At 38.7% G+C, this 16,155-nt stretch overlaps 2 long non-coding RNA genes and 1 other non-coding gene across 4 annotated transcripts in view; 1 reads left to right on the top strand and 2 right to left on the bottom strand.

Annotated features, from left to right (window-relative positions):
* Positions 1-7,966, bottom strand: part of LOC124626471 (uncharacterized) — a 28,336-nt gene extending 20,370 nt beyond the window's left edge. Inside the window, exon 1 of the long non-coding RNA XR_008398317.1 lies at positions 7,651-7,966. This is a non-coding gene — a long non-coding RNA (uncharacterized LOC124626471). The remainder of the gene's footprint in view (positions 1-7,650) is intronic.
* A 4,147-nt stretch (positions 7,967-12,113) lies between these two features.
* trnat-cgu (transfer RNA threonine (anticodon CGU)) lies at positions 12,114-12,185 on the bottom strand. The gene has a single exon. It is a non-coding gene; the product is annotated as a tRNA-Thr (tRNA).
* Positions 12,186-12,737: 552 nt separating this feature from the next.
* On the top strand, positions 12,738-15,974 carry LOC128635339 (uncharacterized). Of its 2 annotated transcripts, none has more exons than XR_008398314.1 (2): positions 12,738-13,211; positions 15,018-15,974. It is a non-coding gene; the product is annotated as an uncharacterized LOC128635339 (long non-coding RNA). The 2 variants fall into 2 exon arrangements; XR_008398315.1 differs by lacking the exon at positions 12,738-13,211 and adding an exon at positions 14,423-14,811.
* Positions 15,975-16,155: the final 181 nt, after the last annotated feature.

Raw genomic sequence — 16,155 nt, 5'->3', positions numbered from 1 at the left:
AGTGCTCATGTTGTATCTGTGACAGTATAGCGTAAATAAAATCATTCTGAGCAGTTAATAATGAACGAATGCTTACTAAGTAATTACTAAATAATAGCTCCATTATTAGTAGTTAATTAACAAGTAGTTATTAATTAATTAATGAATGCATCCGAACGCTATTTTTAAAGCTCGAGCCTATCTACTATCTCAAATTAAACGCTTGATATTTAGCACAATATTGTGCACGTTCCACGTCGTAGCATCATGTATAATCGATTATTGAGCATATAGCGCTGTGTCATGGATCGTGTATCGCAGATCTTCTTTATCATCACGGCGCGCATGTATTAGATCATCCGCGCAGAGGACTTATGGTGGTGTCTCTGTGGAAGACGTGTTAAGACGAGACTGGAAAAGAAGAAGAAGAAGAAGTGTGCTCGCTGAACATTGCAAGAGCAATAAGGATTTTTAGGGGCATTATGACTGGGTTAATAAAACACAGCTGCCCCTAAAAGTCCCTCATTTTTCTTGCTGCCTCTCGTTCGTCCGCGCTCTCTCTTTCTCGGTCTCTTTCTCTCTCACTCTTGCTGTGGCCGTAACGCCTCTGTCAGCCGTCCAAAAGGAGAAACTTTAGAAAGAGAGTGTAGAGAATTTTCCTCTCTCTCTCTCTCTCTCTCTCTCTCTCTCTCATACACACACACACAGCCTCCAATCACACACATATGCCAGAGGCTTTATACGTTGCTCTTATAAAGTGGGGGTTGCTTTGGGATCTGAGCACCGGGCTGGGAGAGGTTATTGAGTTCAACAAGCTTCTTTTTTTTTCCTTCAGCGAAACTTTTTTTTTTGCGTGTTTGGACTGTGCTCACCATCCTGCGTGTTAAAAATAGGCAACAGTTGGATTTCAGAACAACAAGATGACAGATGAGGTCTAACAACATAAAGAAAGAAACAAAATGTCAGCGGTACTCGTAGCTCTGCGCCAGAAAGCGGAATGTTTTGAGTTCAGATCCCGTTACTGCCAGAGAGCCACTGTTCGATCCATTAGTGAGACCCTTTAAACAGTTATTATTATTATTATTATTATTATTGTTGTTGTTGTTGTTGTTGTTATTAGTGTTAAACTCAGCACTTGTCTGTCCTGGATAGGAACGAACGAAATAAAGAAATGTGGACAGATTTATCTGCTATGTCTTACGTCTTATAATACCGTGACATACTTCCTTTCTTTTCCTTTTCGCCAAAGCTCTATTCTGGCCTAGATGTGCACTTCCTGAAGGAAATACTGTGCATTGGAAAGGAATTTAAAAGGATGGAGGAATGAAAGAAAGATTTAAGTGGGGTTTTGGATTTTTTTAAAAATGTTTTCAAAAGCTTAACAGTTTGAAAGTGTTAAAAGGGGAAGGAAAGAGAGGGTGGGGAAATAGAACTAGAAAAAAAGGAAAGAAGGAAAAAAGAAAGGAGAAAAAAAAACTATTTAAAAAAAAGAAAAAAAGAATGAGAAAAGTAGAGGAAGTTAAAATAAATTGAAAAAAAGTCAATCAAATGAAGGAATCTGTGAGAGAAGTGATAGACGAGTATCTGTTTGATTTCTTCATTGCTCTTCATATCTGACGTCAGCTTACAATGTCAATATGTCCATTATGGCTTCATAAACTGGAAGTTGTTCTTAATCTACAGTATTCCTTTTTTTTTTTAATAACCCCCCCCCCCAAAGATTATTAAAACTGAAAACCCACAGCGCAATCATTTGCCTGACCCAACACCGACAGACCGGTCGGTGGTGCTCAGAAAAGCTTCCAAATTAATAGCATGTAGTTTCAACCTCAGCAGTCTTTTAAGATGATTGCTTGTTACCCTGTACGAGATGACCCTGCTAAAATCCCGGCCGAATTCTATACCAGAAATGTGTCCCTCCAGGATTTCACGATTCTGCGATCGCAGAAATGAACGCAAAACCAAGCAGATTTTCCTCAGATTTGGGCCACGGCGCGTCACGTGACATCATCATTGCACGCTGTCAGCCGAAGCCCTCTTCGATCCACGTGCGTCGAACATGCGTACAGCTAAAAGGTCTCATTTACCGACAAACACCACTGCGAAAGACCGTGCGAAACAATTTTGCGCGACTGCGATTTCGCCGATCCGAGTCGTTTTTACGAGAAAAGAAAGCACACAAAAAAAATTCTGCAAGTTGCATTGCAAATTTTTTAAATAAGCCACAGCAAAATCATGTAAGTTTGGCTGAAAGCCTATACAGGACTGAGATACAAAATTCAACAATGAAGAGCCTCTAATAATGAAAATATATGTTTCGTCATTGCCAATACCGTATTCGTAGCTATGGTGGCTTTTCACTTTTGAGCACTGTAGCAGTGGTCACACTCTGCCATAACGTTATCGTCGACTAGCTTTGGTTAGCCGTCAAACAGAACTCCAGTCAAACGTGACCAGGATCCTATCTATTGAATCGGGAGAGACGTATACACAAATCGACGAATGAAATCGCTGTTTTGATTGCAGCTACTCTGCGTGAGTGTTTCTTCAAAACAAGCCGAGCCAAGGCTTGACAACGCCAATCATATTTAAGGCTGTTTCTACGGTAATGGTGATGTCATATCAGCAAATGGACTGAATCACAAAAGGCTCTTCCACACGTGCACTATGTAACATAACAGCCAAATGTGCAACAGGAAACAAATGCAGTCGTCTAAGCTGAAACGAAAGACGTATTACTAATAGAGATGTGCCTTCTTTTTTTTTTTCTTTTTTGAACCTAATTTTAATATTCAACAACCTAAAAAAATTAAAGAATGGATATTTGGTTCACCAAACAAACCCTCAAATGCCTTATTAATGCATAATGAAGTATCCATGTCCCACTTTCTTTCTGTCACTGGCAGTGCATGTGTTTGTGCTGGATGGACGTAATAATAATAATAATAATAATAATAATAATAATATATCGAAATAATGAACAGAAATAATAACCCCACACCAAAACGTCAAGCTGTAGCAGCTGAAAAGTGAAAATCTCACTGGTTTCCAAGCCTTTCTCCGAACACGGTGACGCACATTTATAATAATCTGGTAGTCGTTACAGATATTTGCATGTTATGCAGGGCTTTCTAGAAATAAGTGCTTCATGCTGCGTCAAACGAAAAGAGACGTGCCAAAAAAAAAGCTGCCTGCGTTTAGTATGGAGTTGTATTGAACGTCGCTGGAATTGTATTATCTCTTCATGACGCATCAACCGTTCTTTTGAATATGATCTACTTCATGGGGAAATATATACATACTGGTGCCTCAAATGGATAACTGGGCGTTAAGGTTGTTACGGTGTGTGTACGATCGGACCGTTACCTCACCATTGACTTTTTCAAAATACCAATTAAAACGCTTTTATTACTATTATTTATTTGTTTGTTTGTTTATTTATGTATCCATCCATCCATCCATCTTCTATACCGCTTTATCCTTTTCAGGGTCACGGGGAAACCTGGAGCCTATCCCAGGGAGCATCGGGCACAAGGCGGGGTACACCCTGGACAGGGTGCCAGTCCATCGCAGGGCACAATCATACACACTCACACACCCATTCATACACTACGGACACTTTGGACATGCTTTATTTATTTATTTATTTGTCCATTTATTTATTTATTTATTTACCTGATCCAGTTCCTTCCTCGGGTGGTTTGCACCGCTTTTATGTCTGGCTACGACTCCCTAAAAATTTCTCAACCCTCTCCCTCTGGACTCGCCTTAAATCAAACTAGAGCGACCTCTGAAACACTCTTTGGTTGTATAATCCGCTGCTGTTGTAAACATGTTACGCTGCTGTTCTTGCTGGCATTTCAAGCACGTTCTTCTCTTTATCATACACCACGGCTATCGAATGCACACGAGAACACGGCGTGGCTGAATTCAACTAAACGAAACAGCTATCTATTTTTGGCTAAGCAGCTCTTCACACTGCTGTGCTAGTTAGATTTTTATTTTTTTTTTCCTCTGTGCACTACCTTTCCTTACAGCCTCTCTCTCACACTCTCTCAATCTCTTTTAGCTTTGTAATGACGACGTGATAAATACTGACAATCTGATGGGGGGAAAAAATCCCTCTCAAAAATACCGTTCTAGATGATAAAAGAAAGACGACCAATTAAAGGATCTTTTTTTTTCCTCCCTCCCTTTTTGTAATACGTTTTTCCTTTCATTTGTACCACAAGATTGTGTGTTTCCGTATATTTCCTTCATGCAGTGAAAAACCGTCATACTTTTAACCTACGCTTTCATACCGCGAGATTTTCGATATATCATAACACCCGTTAAGTGGGCTTTTTGAACACCTGTACGCATTAGTTATTAGTAATCTGGCCTTTAAACGGAGGACATTTTATTAAGCAGGGACCTTATGTGTCTGTTAGATGCTCTGTTTCCAATTCAAACTCAACTGTATTATCAAAGTAATAATTATATTACTGATGCGTAATATAACTGGATCTCCTCTGTATTAAACGCCGTAATACTGATCCGAGAGGCTACTTTTACTGTTCGGCATGACGAGGAAACTAGATGAATCATGAGTTCTTTCAGGACATGATTGAAAAACAAGCCAGTACTGTCACGGAGTCATGCAGTCGTGACGCCCGATATCTACGTATGCGTCAGTGTGAGAATCTCGTCGTTTTTCCTTTTCTTATTATGCCTTTTTTTTTTTCGATTGTAACACAGCCGGGAATTGCGTTATTGCACATTAAGCGTTATCCCATAACCAGAGTCTCTTCTGTACAGTCTTCCATACAGTCTCTGATTGCGTACATTACAGCAATAATGTGGGGGTGGGGGGACGGGGGGACGACAAAGAAGAGGAAGAACAGTACCGTAGTCACACAGAGTAATTATAAAAACAGGCCATGTAGTATTTGGGTTGCGCCCTCGACTCGAAGTGAAGCGGAATAGCCGACGCTGCCGTGCCTCTTCACTCACATGCCGGTGTTTAGCGCGTGTTAAATGCCTTCGAAAAAACTTTTGGCAGTCTCAGCTGAGCCCTGTTCAGCGTCATGGTTCTCTAAACCCCATGTTTTTTTTTCTTGGGCTTGAACCGAGAAATTTTTGCTTTGTTTTGTTTGTTTGCTTGTCCACACCGGACTTAGAAACACTTGGTACACTCTAGTACAGCCAGGTGTGTGCCAACAATCTGTCAGAGAGGATACGGTAATATTTAACATTATCCTCCGCACTCGACCATATCACCTTTGTATTTATAGTTCTAAGTTGCGCATTAATCAAAACAGTTTTGGCACTACTTTATGATTTTAACGTTTTTTATTCTGACAGTGACTTGCCATTAATTTATGAACACTGATCCTCAGGGCTGTTTAGTGTGTTTGTTTTTATATTTTAATTCCTTCCAATAGTGTTTCAGACTCATTTTAGACACTTTAATAACTTCTTGACTACTCATCGCTGAGAAAGCATTTGTTAGTACTGAATTCAGTGCTGAGTTTATATCCGTATCTACTGTGTGCTTTATCTCAGAGTGCCAAAGAACTGATATGGAGGTCTACTCGTATAATAATCTTCTTTTTTTTAAAAAAAAAAACAACAAAAAAACATGGTATTTCAACCGTGTTTTAATCACAATCGTAATTATTTTTGCTCAGTATTGAATTTTTCAGCCTGTTCACAAGTTAAATAGTTTCTCGGCACTTGCACTTGATCGTTTGACGGAAATAGAGCGGATTTTGTTTCCACCTCGTCAAATGGATAAATCTGAGATAATGCACAGGAGTCATGTTAAATGAGTGGAAAATTAGACTAAAAATAAATTGTAGCATTATACATTACTCACAAAGTAATAGGCAATGTAAAAGGTAAAAAATAAAAACAAACCCATGTAGTCATTTAGAAAGAAACACCAGATTGTAATAATGTTGTAAACCATAATAACACACACACACACATACAAACACACACACACATATATATATATATATATATATATATATATATATATATATATATATATATATATATATATATATACACACACACACACACACACACACACACACACACACACATATATATATATATATATATATATATATATATATATATATATATATATATATAACATTACAGAAATGTAATATTGGCAGAAAAACACATCATGAGTCCTTCTTCAAAAAAAATCCAACCCCATACCTCTGTTCATTATTCGAAAACATGACGTTTGAATAATATCGCCATCTGTCTGGCCTTTTACACATAAAAGATAAAGCGATGATCATGATGTGAAAATTCGGCACATGCCTACAAACGGACAAATGGGACTTCATTCTGATCTGGTCTTATACGAATTCTTTCTTATTACCTGAGGACCTTAGGTAAAAAGAACCTTGATGACTATTTTTTTTTTTTTTAGGAGGGAAAAGACAACAGGTTTCACGTCTCCTGTCTGTACAGAGAAAATGCTTCATTGATGGACAGTAATGGATTATCAGGAAGATCACATGAGCCAGAAACTGGGACTTTGTAGGCCAGTTGAGGGAGCGTGGTAAAGCACTCACCTTGCCTACAAAGACCCAACCTCTAACACACCTCACCGCAGCCGCACACACACACACACACACATTTTAATATGACTCGGGTATGACTCTTTCTATCAATTCTATAAATGTAGTATCATTCGCAATACTTCTGTAGTATATAAGGAAGAACGAAAACTTCCAAAAAACTGGATTTTTTTCAGATCTTCCATTCCAACAGCTGAAATAACGAACTATTCAATTAAACCATTGCTTTACCTGAGACACCACGGCTAAAGAAAGACGTCTCTCTTAGGCAAAAAAACCAACAAAACAAAACAAGGGCTGGCAAATTTCGAACTACTGAAAGCACATCAATAAGAATGTATAAGAAAATCCTGATGTAAAATAGTTGGTATTTTCACTATTTGTATTAGTCAGCGTACATAGTTTAGTACTTATTTATTTATTTATCTCCTCTTCATCGTTCTTAGCTTTAATACCAAGGGTACTAATTACAGCTTAGTTGAAGCTCCACTTTAAATATTTATCATCGAAAATAAATCACCACAAGCAATATATGTGGAATATTACTTCAGGACACTGATTGCACATACTTTCATATGTTTCTTTATGACTTCTTTTTTTTTTTTTGCTCTCTTAATATATTTGGAAATGACCCCCCCCCCCCCCCCGCCCCCCCAAAAAAATTGCATGACTGCTGTTAATCATTTCATGATGGCACACACTCATGTTTGCACAGTATATTTGCATTATGACTTGCGCACATAATTTTTTTTAGTGTACTATAATATATCATTATATTCATATAATATATTCATATTTTTTCTTGCCTTTTATGGCTTGTCCTATTGTATTGCCACAGATACCACAGTGTATACTGTGCACTCACAGTGAATGATTTTTTTTCTTTAAGAAAAAAAGTTATTAATATGTTAATGCATATGAATGTTTAGGCTAGCATGAGAGTGTTAATAATAGTAGTTATTGGGATTAGTGCTGTAGTGCAGAATGTTAAGGGTTACTAAACAAGCATGAAGCAGTGAGTTGAGCGTCGTAGAGCATTTTAATCTCGCATGGACAGTGAGATTACACACTGCGGATCTGATCCTACCTGTGCTGGTTTTTTCCACACCTATCCCACATTGTTCAGTTTGATACACACACATACACACACACACACACACACACACAAAAAAAAAAAAAAAAAGTCAGTGTACATCTCCAGATTCTGATCCAGTGGTTTTAGTGTGAAAGCGCGCGAGCCTCCTTTACTTCCGAAATCCTTTCAGTGATGAAGAGAAATGTGTGCTTTGGGATCTAACTCCGCTCTGTGTGTGTGTGTGTGTGTGTGTGCGGGTGTGTGTGTGTGTGTGTGTGTGTTTCCCTCTAATTGCTCGGTGACGCGCCCGGACCCTGCGCGAGCTCATAGGTGCAACTAACTTTAAAGGGAAACTGTACAACAGTGGACTCGTTCGAATGAATCGATCTCACTGAATCGGGTGAGGTCGATTCTTTCTGAACGACTCTTTTAGCTACATCCATTCAGTCGCTGTGTACTACGAAGTCTATGAAGTAGGCGTTCCTACTGCTGGTTGCCATAGTAACATTTATCAGTGCTAGGCGTGACTAGCATTCCACTTTTGACAACAAACCAGTTTTCTTTTGGCTAAAATGAAACATTCTGGAGGGAGAGAGTTTGTATGTAAAATTCAGCAGTATATATATTTATATATATTATATATGTATATGTATGTATAATGTATATATATATTTTAACGCATCATATCCTATGAGATGAAGTTAGTTAGTTAGCGCTTTTCTAGACACTCAAAGCGCTTTACACAGTGTGTACTCATTGCCATTGTGGCTATCTGTCTACGGCGAAAACGTGAGCGCCAATTAGCTTAGCTTATGGCTTTAAAGCAAAATAATAGCTAGCGAGCACAGGAGGCTCATGTGCGCTCTACTTTCTTCACTCCCATTGGTAGTCGATATGCACCAAGCTGCTCCGAATTTGCATAAAGTTTGTCGTATCACTGGACACGCCCATATCTAAGTCGAAGTTGCCAGCTCTCATTGAAAAGGACTGGTATCTGATTTTTTTATTTTTTTTTGGGGGGGGGGGTTCTGCTGCAAGTCACTGTACATGTGAACGTACCTTAAATCATTCACATTTTCAAACGGCGGATTTTTGACTGACAAGTTGTGCATGGCAGGAGCACCCAGGAACAATTGATTACCCTGCATTGTTTTGAACAGTGGGAGGAAACCAGAGAACCGAGAGGAAACCCACACTAGGAGAACATGTAACAGTCTTAGAGCTGTGAGGTGACAAAGTTAGCTGCTGCATCATCATGCCACCTTATTTTGATGTGACTATTTGAATTCTCGCTTTTTTGTTCGGTAGGCTATGTTCACGTAACGTACACTATATTGCCAAAAGTTTGTGGACACCTCTCTATCACACCCATATGTGAGCCTTCCCCATGTATAGGATGTCTTCCCTTCACTGGAACCCAAGGGCCCAAACATGATCCAACATGACCGTGCCCCTGGGCACGAAACGAGCTCCATGAAGACATGGTTTGCCAAAGTTGTTGTGAAATTACGCAGGTGTTCTGCGCAGAGCTAAACTGAACTGCCGACTGAGCCCCAGGCCTTTTCAGATGACCTTAGAGCCATGCTCTAAAATCAACTGGAAAGTCTTCCAAAAAGACTGGAGGTTATTTTAAGCGCAAAGGAGGGACTAAATCTGGAATGGGATGTACAACAAGCACTTACTGTATCAATGATTTGGTATGGTCAGGTGTTCATGTACTTTTGGCTATATAGTGTATGTTCAGCTAGTTATCCATTTATCTCATTAATTAAAGAAACAACATTATGACTCTTCTAAAGTTAGCAAATCAATGACCAAAGTTTTGGCTATGCACTTTGGTGTGGTACTCAAGCCATTATTTGATTGACGTGAGGTGTGAACTGTGAGGTGACTATGAGAGTTATGACAGCTGTATTTTAGTATGCTCAGCTTCATCAGTGTTTCTACCAAACAGCGTATTATCATACAACGAGTAAGATGAGTCTTATCACTCACCATCTGCTGCTGCGGATCATCCCACCTAATCATCACCCTAAAGACAGGGTGAGAAAATTTATGCCCAAAGTCACACCCTTGCTTCAGTGGATAATCTCACCTGGATCGTGTAGATTTGTACCTGCTCATCTCAGCACTCTTATTCCCTAATTAATATCCCTGCTCATACCGAACATCCTTTCAACACAGTGCTCACTATGCCACACAGAAGAGCATGGGTTCCCTTTTGAGTCTGGTTTCCTCTCAAGGTTTCTTCCTCATGTAGTCTCGGGGAATTTTTCCTTGCAGCTCGCATGTCTGGCTTGATCGTTATCTGATCCAGATTGACATCTCCATCTGGATTTGTTTGAAGCTGATTTGTGACAGTAAAGGTGCTATACAAATCAAATTCAAATTAATAAATTGCTAATCACTTGACTTGATGAGGCCTCCATAAATTAGCTCTCTTCATCGTAGCGTTGTTAACGCTGTCACCCGACCTGAGGTCGGGTGACTGTCTGTATGCGTTTCTTCCCATTTCTTCCCATCTCCCAAAGAACATGCCGGTAGGTGGACTTGCTATTCAAAATAGGTGTGAATATGTAAATGTTTTTACTCATAGTGTCCCATTCATGGTGTAGTTCGACCCCACACCCAACGTTCCCTGGATAGGATCCGGATCAACTGTGACCCTGACCAGGGTAAAGCAGTTACTGATGGTGAATGAACGCATGACAATGAAGAAGGATCACTGCAATTGATTATAGGCTTCTGCATTTCTTAAAAAGCTGATGTTCTAGTAAGTACATTATTCTAGTGGGTTGTGAGTTACAGAAGGCATCCTAAAAATATTTCCGGATGTTCAGTCTGAGTGGTGAATCAGATACATCAATTGAATTTAAAAATAAAAAGTTGAATCAGTGAGCGAATCCACTGAGTCATGACGGACATCTCGACTAATACTGACACTCTCTGCCTGCTTACATCACTGTTGCCGTGAATAACTTTAGCACATTCCTGTTTATTAAAAAAACACACACGCACACACACTTTTTGCACTCCTCTGATGTTGTTGTATGTGTGTGAGCTATTTCTATTTAGGACTGAGCTGTGGAAGCCTTCAACTCTCACTGTTCTAATATTTCAAATCCAGGTGTCATCTTATGCTTTATTACAGTTGACTACAGTTTATTTACTTACTTTTAGGCTTAAAGCGCCACCTTGTGGTCATAATAATAACAACAATAACAACAACAGCAATGTTATTTTATTTTATTAACAAATTCAGTGCTCAATTTCAACTCTTAATCCATCATTAATCCAATAGTTAGAGGTGTTTTGATAGATATAGATAATAGATATAGATTTTTTGATAGATAATAAATAGAGTTTATTTTGTAACAAACAGGCCATTGAAAATATTGTGATATATTAACTTAATTCATACTAAGTTGAATTAGTAATAAGCAAAGAAATGTTTGTCGTGTCAGGACCTAAAACCTGATTAAATGTGTGTTGTTGTTGTTTTTTATTTTCTTGCTACTGAACAGGGAAAACGGTAGGTCACTGTAGGGTGCTATGTTCCTCAGGATTTATTATTATTGATTTCTTTATTTATTTAAAGAACATGAACTTGCACTTCTTTTTGCCCTCATATGTGACTTCGCAACCCAGTGTACACACTGCTGACTGGTAGGCAAGACAGACTGTAAGCAGTTTTAATTCACCCCTGCTGAATCACGTTACTGTCGACTGTGACTCAGCAATCAAGGAAACTCTCCTGAACCTTAATCCTCAAGCTTTTCAGAATGACCAGTAAAATATGGTAAAAGTGTTAATGGGACTAAAATACTGACAGCTCACAACTGGACCTATGAGTTATGTTATAAAAAATTTTAAAAAATCTATGGCACTATGTCTCTACTTTTAATGAGTACATATACATTACAGCACAGTAATTAAAAAAAAAAATAATAATTTCCCACATGTTAGGAAGCTATAGGCTCCAGGTTCCCTGTGACCCTGAAAAAGGAGTAAGTGGTAGAAGATGGATGGATGGATGTTAGGAAGCTAGGTTAAGAGCACAAGGTCAGGCATGGAGCAGAGAGAGCGTTAAGGGCCTTGCTCAAGAGCCCAGTTTGGTAGTGCTGTGACTTGAACCTCTGATCAGTAACCCAGAGCCTTAACCATCAAGCCACCACTGCCCCTTTGAGACTATAGTAGTGGTGCTATGAACCCCAAATAATGGCACTGTCATTTGAACTCAGTGAGAAGGTTCTAAGAAAAATATCTATTTATTACAAATACACTGAATGATATGTCACTATCTGACACACAAGAACCCTTGGAGTAATCAGTAAAATGCAGTAATTCACAGTTACACGTGTAACTGCATGCTGTTTTAAGAACACTTGTAGGGTTGTCACGTGATTGATTATAGATCACTTGATGTCCTTGAGCTTGTTATCTAAAATGTTCGTATGATTTTGTGTGTGACCTAAAGGCACGGACGGGGTTCGAACCCGCGATCTTCGGTTTACGAGACCGACGCCTTACCACTTGGCCACCGCGCCTTACGAGCAGCGAGGCAAAAATAACCTCTTTTCAATTAACTGAATAACTGAATAATCACATGTAATCTGATGTAAAACATAATGTATAAAATATACTGCTACATAAATAGTGTGTTACTATCTTAATCAAACCTTACTCACATATTAGCATAATTAACAATTTGTGAAAAGACAAGTGCACTCAGCCTGAATTTAGCTTGAATTTAGGTCTAATCTCCCTGCTATGGTCTAATTTTATTATTCAGAATAGTACTTTCGGTATAAAGGCAAAAAGTCATATATATGAGATTGTGGCTAAATCCGACAGCGTGTTTTCTTGCTTCATGTTTCTTGCTTCATTAATATGTAACTATTTATACATACAGGTAAAGTATACAATGTTCGCCCAATAGAATGGATTATTTATTTACATTTCATAGAAGCATGTCAATGCTACACAAAATCTGCGCCCACTCGATCGACAGTATAAATTTAGAGCATAATAGCATTTGAAGGGAATGACGTACATTCACACATCCAACTGTAAAGTGTTCGTCTAGTTGTCAGGTATGACGCACACCTTTTAGATTTCTGACATTTAATCAATTCCCTTCAAATGATATTGAGCTTTAAATGATGGTATATTTTGTGTATGAGCCCATGCAGTAATAAAATACATGGCAATATTTATATATGATTTAATAGTTTATTTTGTTAAATATCAGAAATCTAAGAGGTGTGCATCTTACCTGACACCTATATGAACACTTTACAGTTGTTTGTGTGTCTGTAAGTCATTCCCTTCAAATGCTATTGAAGGGGGAAAGGTGTTTAACAATGTCGTATGTAACTTTGGAGACGGTCCCTTAATTTCCGCAAACCTGCGAATATCGAACGTCCAACATCAAACAAACTTTATTCCAGTGTGAGAACCCAAGGCTGGCTTGTAACATCAAGGAAGGGGCTTATAACATCAGAGGCTGCCTTTATCTCATTAATGTTATTAACATCACACATCCTATGTCCGTGACACTGACCATCGACTTTGTAAGTTTTCTTTGTTTCTGTTTTCTGTATATCGTTCATTTGTGTTTATGCAATAAATCCACTCGTTATTTCTATCGCTAAGTTTTCACTGGTTCTTCTGTAAGAAAGAATGTTGCATTAAAAGTGCATGACTGTATTTATATGGTTATTAGAAATACTTTCCTAAGCTAACCGTGTGTTATGTTAGACACGTTAAAATCGACCTCTGACAAGCAAGCTTGCACGTCGACATAAACCTAACAAAAATAATTGTTTACTATAGGCTATATAAAAGCCTCTGACGTAGGAACGTTTTCTTATAATGAAAGCTTGGCATGGAACGGTTTTAAACTAAATATAATCAGAACACTGAGGTATTATACTTCCAGGGCTAATTAGAAGATTATATTTTGGAGTCAGATAATTAATTAAATGGAGTCAGATATTTGTATCATAAATTAAAACACGCATTCAAACTTCGGCTGCACCTATTTCCGTCTTTGGTTATAGGAGAGCAGTGGGTTAAGTAATTAATCCTTAATATTTTAGCCCTACACTGGTTATTGGGAACAATAGTAATGAGTGACTGGTTGTTTTGAGCAATGGTGATGAGTGTCCAGTGTTGGGAACAATGGTGATAAGTGAGTCATTGTTGGGAACAGTGGTGATGAGTAACTGGTTGTTGGGAACAGTTCTGATATGTGACTGGTTGTTGGAAACAATAGTGATGAGTGACTGGTTGTTGGGAACAATGGTGATGAGTGACTGGTTGTTGGGAACAGTTCTGATATGTGACTGGTTGTTGGAAACAATAGTGATGAGTAACTGGTTGCTGGAAACAGTGGTGATGACTGGATGTTGGAAACAGTTCTGATATGTGACTGGCTGTTGGAAAAAATGGTGATGAGTGACTGGATGTTGGAAACAATGGTGATGAGTGAGTCATTGTTGGGAACAATGGTGATGAGTGACTAGTTGTTGGGAACAATGGTGATTTTGATTACATTAAAATATGAATCATTTAATATTTTACCAATTATCTCATCCACTCAGTCCATACAATTTTTTTTCCCATCATGCACCTAATAGCTTTAAGCAAGATTTTCTCTATAAAGTAGTACATGTTTACACTAAAATTCTAAAAGAAATGTTAGATTTTTTATTATTATTATTCAGCTTGACGGAGTACTTCATCTTTAAAGTTTTAAACAAGTCTACACATTTAAGTCACATTTTTAAACCTTCTTTATTATAAATTAAAAACCCTTAGTCAAATAAGGAACAGTGAGACACACATTATTTCATTTTTCTTTTACACACTTTCTTCCGTTTGAACAAAAACGCCTCCAAGATGCACTTCAACGTGGCAGAAAGAGTCAGAGTGTATAAAAAGGTTTCGATACATTTGATACCCTATATGAGCTTCTTTGTACTGCGCATGCGCGACGTAAAACTATCTCGTGCCTCATATAGCTCCCAGCTGATCGCTCCTAAGCTCGTGCGGAGTGTGTGAGGATGAAATTGAGACAGGGCCAGAGCGGGGCGCGTGACACCGCGCATGCGCGATACAAAAATAGCACGTAGAGTAACAGCTGATGTGTGTTTTATTTCCGTTGTTGGGGTGAGTGGACCGTGTTTATTCCTCTTTTTTGGCTGTGTTATGACTGTGTAGATATCAAAACCGTCAGTAATTACTGTTAGGGTCAGTGTGCGTGCGCGTGGGAATGTTAATTCCTGAGCTTTGTGCTTAAAGTGTGCTAATGTCATTGTGTATGATGTTCTTGCTTATAAATATAATAAAAGCTGTAATCCATTCTTATTTTTCAGCTTCAGATGAGATGCCTGAACTCCTGAAATCCTCCTGTACCAGATGCACACTTTAATAGATAGGGTGGAGCTTCAGCGGTTCACAACATAGTGTGTGGAGGGTTAAAAGACTGAACCATGAAGTTGATAGTGGATGTAGTGTGGATGATATGGGGCATCGGTGCATCTGTGTACGATTACTTCCACACCAGCGCCATGGAGGAGAGGATCCACACTCTGGAGAACGTCCTCACCATCCACCAGTTTCTCATCGTGTTCCTCTCAGCAAGCCTCGTCCTGCTTATCTCCTACATCGTCTTTAAGAAGAAATGACATGCCGGAAACCTCGAAAACCTGGGAGCCTCGAGGAACCATGAGACAACCACTCTGCTCCTCAGTGAATGAGGATGATTGTATAGATAGATGAACGGTTGTGTCAGATTGTCTGACCATATCAAATGTAGCTATGAAACATTGACAAGGTTTACAATATTTTGTATTTAAAGAAATACACCATTTCTAACATGTTGTTCTACAGAGACAGTTTTGTCTACCATGTTTCTCTTGTCATGACCTGTGGAATTATGGGATTACAACATAACTGTGCACTCAATATCACACCATACAACAGATTACCAGAACTCTCAAAAACTATTTTTTCTTCCTCAAACCAAGTTCAAGTACTTTTTTTTAGTACTCATCAATACAGATACAGTAATGATTAACCTACTTAGAATATTAATCATGCTAAGTAGATTAGCATGCCACAAATAACATGTTATGGCGCTTAAATGGTCTCATTAATAGATGGTGTGAAGGTGGCCATCTTGAGGAAGCTGACGTTGCTCAATGCTTGTCATGTGCAACAGTTTCTCTTTACAGCTCCACTGTTATTTTTAATGACCACACTGGCTGAAACTGCTCTGTACGCTCAGCTCAACACTCTATATTAATAAAGATACTGTTTAAATGCCGTGAGATGACTGATCAGGTGCTTGTATTGTAAGAAGTTGCTGTAGTAGCATGTTTGCCTTGCACTCCAGGGTTGGGGGTTTAAATCCTGTCTCCACCCTGTGTGCACAGAGCTTGTATGTTCTCCCAGTACTTTGGGAGTTTCTTCTGAGTACTCAGACCAAAGACTGATTGGCATTTCCAAATT

The sequence above is a fragment of the Ictalurus punctatus genome, chromosome 2, assembly GCF_001660625.3.
Source record: "Ictalurus punctatus breed USDA103 chromosome 2, Coco_2.0, whole genome shotgun sequence".
Classification (NCBI taxonomy): domain Eukaryota; kingdom Metazoa; phylum Chordata; class Actinopteri; order Siluriformes; family Ictaluridae; genus Ictalurus; species Ictalurus punctatus.
The sequence above is the reverse complement of the archived record's forward strand: the minus strand, read 5'-3'. Positions and strand labels throughout refer to the sequence as shown.